This window comes from Protopterus annectens, chromosome 3.part1 (assembly GCF_019279795.1).
Source record: "Protopterus annectens isolate FY-2018-M chromosome 3.part1, PAN1.0, whole genome shotgun sequence".
Lineage (NCBI taxonomy): Eukaryota > Metazoa > Chordata > Ceratodontiformes > Protopteridae > Protopterus > Protopterus annectens.
Window position 1 is genome coordinate 1443249841 of NC_056732.1, and position 6573 is coordinate 1443256413.

A 6573-nucleotide genomic window follows, 5' to 3' on the forward strand; every position below is an offset into this window, starting at 1 on the left:
GTTCCTGGAATTTAAACTGCATTCAGACTAATACTTTTAACCAAGCAAATTTGCCCCATTTTGCTGATAAGTTAAAGTCCAAAATCTAGTTTTATAAAAAATATTTTCTTTTCGTACTGCAGTCTTAACCAACCTGCTACCAGTGTATGTTGTTTCAACCTTATCTACTAAGTGTCCCATAGAATGTGGAAATATCCATACTGTATTTTCTATATTCCTAAATTAGTATATTTAAAAGTATTCTTACAAAGATTTGTATACCATTAATTCATACTTATATGCTTCATTTTCTTATCATAAATGTTACTTTCTCTTCATTTAATTGCCTTAAAAGAAAATTTACAGTTAACCTTAAATTATACCGAATGCCTTTTGCATTGCACTGCTAGCCCTTCTAACCTTTTATATCTGAAAACTATTGAACACAGTGGCAGTCTTAACACCCACTTCAACTGGAAGTTGATAAACTGCATATTATTAGAGTCAGTGAAGTTAGGATGCATTGAGCACTTAACATTTTTGACTGGGTTAGTGACCTGGTCCTCGGACCATTTTCAGCCACAACCCAGGCCAGTTAGGCATTTACACATTTCATTTCAACAAATACTTACATTTATGTGGCACTATGCAATGTTATGAGTGCAACATGCATATCTAGAAAACTTTACAGTTGACTTAAGTACAATAAACGCAGTACAGATAGTTACAGTTATGTAGTACTGTATAGCTCAGCATAATGTACAGATGTCCTTCAAGGATGCATCTGCAGTCATCACATATGGGTTGTCCTGCCTCAGGCAGCCCTTCGGTCGGCCGGATTCCAAAGTCTGGGTCCGGCGTCGGCTGATGTCGCCCTTTCCCCGACGTCAGAGCGCCTGGGGTATAAAAGAGTCAGCCGGTGCCATCTTCCCCAGTCTTTCTTGCCGCGTGGTGCCCAAAGCAGAAGCAGTTCGCAAGTGCCGGTCGGCCAGCTCTTGTAATTCAGCACGAAGACTTCAAAAATCTAAGTACCCCGTTGGGGACTCTTTCTTGCCTCAGCCGATGTCAGATAAAGTTAATAATTGTTTAACTTGTGGGAAACAAATACCTCATAAGGATTTCCACTCTTATTGCCTGCCCTGCCTAGGCCCAGACCACGACGTCTCGGCCTGTTCAGCCTGTGCTTCCTTCAACCGATGCACTCTTAGACGTCGGGCGGAGTTTGCAGAGGAATTTTTTGGGGCTAGTTTTTCGTACAGTATGCCGTCGGAGACTCCGACTTCACATTTGATTAAGAAACAGAAGGACAAGGACCGACACACGCGGGCCGCGGTTTCGGCTGAAACCACAGCCAGGCCTACCGCGAGTGTCTAGGTCTCAGCTGAAACCGAGTCCTTGGTACTTCCTACCACCGAAACCGCTCAGCCGACTACCTCGGTCCCGGAGGCCCCGGCCGAATCGGTTACTGAATTTCCTACAGAAACTGGTGTCCTGGAACCTTCCAACACCATACCTTTAGACAAAACTACACCAGCACGTGGTGCAGCCAGGCCTCCTGCATCCATGTCCATTAAGGCATTCTTTAGGGCTAAAGCTGCTAAACTATCCAAAGCTTTGCCTCCCAAGGTTATCCCTCAGGGACCCACTACAGGTTCACAGATTCTAAGCTTAGCAGAGGAGCTTATCTCCTTAATTAGGGGCTTTCAACCTCATCCGGACAGGGGCTCTCAACCTCCTCCAGACAAAAGGCCCAGGGTTGAGCCCTCTGATCCCCACTCCTCAGATGAGGCCTCAGATGGTTCTACTCTCTCGGACCACCAGGAGGAGGCTTTCTCGGCCTACAAGGATTCTGATGCAGAGGAATCTATTCCTTCGGCCTCCCCTCCTGAAGAGTTTTCCTTTGGGGAGACACTCCACACTATGAGAGAGCATTTCCAGTGGCAGGGCCAGGAATTCTCTGATTCCAGGAAGAGATTAAGGACCTTCTTGCATTTGCCTCAGCATAGACCTTTGGCTATTTCTCCTGTTTTAAATGTCATTGATGATGTGTATTCTGAGTCTAGCACAACCCCTGATTCTCTTCCTCCAGCTCCTGTCAAACCCGATGGGTACTACAGGGTCCCGGACTCGCATCTTCACCTTTACAAGGCCCACTCTGCTGATCCAGAAACTATTTCCCAGGGCCCTAAAGGGGTTGCAGCTGCCACTACTAAAAATCCTCTCCCCTCTGAAAGGGAGTCTAGAGCTTTAGAGAGATGGGGTAAAAAAGTGTATACTTCTGCTACTCTTTCTATGAGGGCATTGAATTGTCAATCTCATATGATACAGTACCAAGAGTATTTGTTAGATGAATTGCATAAAAAACTGTCTTCACCTGAACCCCTAGATCGCAAATCACTTCAGGATCTGGTACATAACTCCCAACAGGTTAGCAACCATTTCTTGCAATGTGGTTATGATGCATTGGAAGCTTCATGTAGGTCAGCTATGACTGGCGCAGTCATACGTAGGCATGCTTGGCTGAAGGAACAATCTCTGCCAGACCATGTCAAAGCAAAGCTTCTGGATGCTCCACTGGAAAATGCAAAAGTTATTTGGCTCCACGGCTCAGGAGATCCAAAAGAAAGTTGAAGAAAAGGCAAAATCTGTACAAACTGTCAAAGATTTTCTCCAAGTCCAACCACCAAGATTCAGCAGGAATTGGCCTTCCAAAAATTGGTCCTTTCCAGACACAGAGAGGTTTCAGAGAGGCAAGAACAGGCGTGCCAGAGGTAGAGGGCAAGCTAGAGGCTCCTACAGAGGGCGTCAATGGCAGCCTCCCAACCAGAGAGGTAATGCAGGACCTACAACTGCTGCACAAGGACAGGCTCAATGACTTTACTTTGACACCGCCAACCAGGGCTCAATTGGAAGCACCCTTGGGCGGAAAGCTTTCTTTATTCTCAGAAAATTGGCACAGTATTACAAGGGACAAATGGACACTACAAATAATAGACAAAGGATACAGGTTCCATTTTCACACATTACCAAAAAGAAAAGGCATGCCAGACCTGCCACCAAATCAAAGGGCAGAGACTTTGAAACAAATCTCCAGCTTAATGCAAATGAAAGCTATAGAAAAGGTTCCTCTCTCAGAACAAGGCCAAGGATTTTATTCCAGACTTTTCCTTGTGCCAAGAAAAGAAAAACAATGGAGGCCTATTCCCGACTTGTCCGCACTGAATACTTATCTCTTTGTACCAAAGTTCAAAATGCTGACTCTACAGCAGCTCCTTCCCATGCTGGGCAAGGGGTCTTGGCTGGTAACTCTAGACCTCAAGGAGGCATACCTGCATGTCCCTATCAGACAAAGTTGCAGAAGACACCTCAGATTTCTTGCAGGTTCAGAGCATTATCAATTCTCAGCATTGCCCTTTGGCTTATCTACTGCGCCCAGAGTATTCACGAAATGCCTGGCATCAGTAATTGCACACTGCAGACTTCAGGGGATTCAAATATACCCATATCTGGATGACTGCCTTATACAAGCGGACAGCCAACAAACTTTGGTAAAACATTTGAATTACGCCATTCACCTACTTCAGGCCCTGGGATATACAGTCAACATTCACAAATCAAGACTTGTTCCATCCCAAAGAATAACCTTTCTGGGTGCGAATATAGACACAACCACCCAAATGGCTTTCCTCACAGAAGAAAAAGAAAGTCAACTACCAGATTACTTCAAAAGTCTGACAAGAAAAACTCAGCTGACTGCAAGGAAAATCCTGCAGGCCCTGGGTTACATGGCTTCTTGCATCCTTCTGATTCCACAAGCAAGGCTGCATATGAGGAAACTACAATGGTACCTAAGGAGTTTATGGTCTCAGCACAGTCACAGCTTGGAAACTTTGATACCACTCATCCCATGCCTTCAAAGGGAATTTTTGTCGTGGGCTCAAGCAAGCCAGTCAAACAGGGGTCTGCCCTTCCGCAAACCAATAGCCAGCCAAACCATTACAACGGACGCTTCAGACCACGGATGGGGAGCGCACATGGAGGGCAGATGCATTCAAGGTCTATGGTCACTAAAAGAGCTACGCATGCACATAAACTACAATGAACTTCTGGCAGTGATACATGCAGTCAAAGCCTTCAAACCTTTTCTGCATCAAGGCCACCTACTAATAAGGACAGACAACACCACAGTTATGTGGTACATAAACAAGCAAGGAGGCACCCATTCATATCCTCTTTGCAGACTGGCAATGAATCTATGGGAACTTTCCTTGAAACTCAACATAGAGCTGCAATCTCAATTTGTGCCAGGGAAACACAATATACTGGCGGACAACTTAAGCAGAAATATCATGGATGCACACGAATGGATGCTGCACCCAGACATCTTTCTACAGATAACACAATCATGGGGCAGGCCGGACATAGATCTTTTTGCCTCCCCCCACAATCATCAGCTGAAGAAATTTTGCTCAAGGACATACCACCCACAAGCATGGAAAGTGGACGCCCTCTCTTTCAGCTGGAGAACTCTAACAGTGTATGCATTTCCACCTCTCCCATTAATGACCAAGGTCTTACTGAAGATCAGGACAGAGCAGCCAAAAGTGATTGATAGCTCCGGACTGGCCAAGACAGCACTGGTACCCACTGTTAAAGAGCATGTCACGCACGAAACCATGGCCTCTTCCTCAATGGCCACTGCTCCTGACACAGCACAATTACAAAACTCTGCATTCCAACCTGAAAACCTTGCAACTAACAGCCTGGAAAATACCTTGATTCCTCCTCAGGATAGGCTATCCCAGAGAGTGAAGGATATCATGGAAGCTCGCCAGCCTTCCACAAGAAAGGCATATTCAGCAAAATGGAAAAGATTTCTCATTTGGAACACCACAAAGGGCCTAGATGTGACAGTGATGAACATGGCACGTATCCTGGAATACTTGGCAGAAATGTTCCACAATGGTCTGTCGTACTCTTCCATTAAAATTCATGCTTCAGCAATTTCAGCATCGTACAATACTGATCCACCTGTCTTCTCACATCCTCTCCTAAGGCAGTTTCTAAGAGGGATTAAAAACATCAAGCCTCCAAGGACACCGCCACTGCCTACTTGGGACCTTAACTTCGTGTTGGAAAAACTAACACTGCCTCCCTTTGAACCAGCAGCATCTGCAGAGCTACAGTTCTTGTCTTGGAAGACTGCCTTCCTTCTGGCCATAACCTCAGCAAGAAGAGTATCTGAGTTACAGGCCCTTATGACAATACAGCCATTTACTATTTTTCATCAGGACAGAGTCTCATTGAGAACCAATCCTACATTTATGCCAAAGGTGGTATCCAGGGTTTCATTAAACCAAGCTATTCATTTGTCTACCTTCTTTCCGAATCCACAAAACAAAGGGGAGAAACTTCTGCACACCCTGGACATACACAGACAGTTGCGCTACTACTTGGACAGAACTAAAAGTTACAGAAAAACTGACCAGCTGTTGGTAGCATATGCTGCTAGTGCACAAGGAAAAGCAATTTCCAAACAGACAATCTCAAAATGGATAGGGAATTGCATTCGTTTTTGTTGCTCCTTTCATGGAAAAACTGTGCCAGCTAACATTAGACCTCATTCCACGAGAGCCACAGCCACCTCCACAGTCTTCTTAAGAGGGGTGGCTACCAAGGACATTTTAGAAGCTGCTACATGGAGCTCCGTGCATACATTTTCCAAGCATTACAATTTACCTTTATATTCCAGATCCAGAGCAGGCTTTGCTACGGCAGTCCTGCAGGGCATTTTAGCTACACCATCCTATACATCGATCCTCCACCCCCAGATTGGCTATGGTATTCTACCCATATGTGATGACTGCAGATGCATCCTTGAAGGACATAGTACAGTTTTGTACCTACCATAAATGTAGATGTCCGATAGGTATGCATCTGCAGTCAGGTTTTCCCTCCCTCCTTCCCCTCTGTGGTATTTCTTGGGTAATACTCCCTCTTATAGCTAGCTGGGGTTATCTATTATGGTGTATTTGTTTTTTATTACTGTGCATGTTTGGAATTTTTTGCATTTCTCCAAATTTAGCCTTCCTTAGAGGGCACCTGGCATCTGGGGCAAGAAAAACTGAGGAAGATGGCGTCGGCTGACTCTTTTATACCCCAGGCGCTCTGACGGGGAAAGGGTGACATCAGCCGACGCCGGACCCAGACTTTGGAATCCGGCCGACCAAAGGGCTGCCTGAGGCAGGACAACCCATATGTGATGACTGCAGATGCATACCTATCGGACATCTACATTTATGGTAGGTACAAAACTGTACTTTTTCTAGGATCAAGACATATTTGAGACTAGAGAAGGGAGTGTAAGCAATACAAACGCACACACATATGTTATATATACAGTGAATGTAAAAAGTTTACACACCCCTGTTAAAATGCCATTTTTTGTGATATAAAAAATGAGACCACAATAAATCATTTCAAAACTTTTCCCACCTTTTATGTGACCTGTAACCTGTGCAATTCAATTGAAAAACAAATCTGTTAGAGGAAAACATATAAAAAATGTACAATAAGCTGGTTGCATATGTGTGC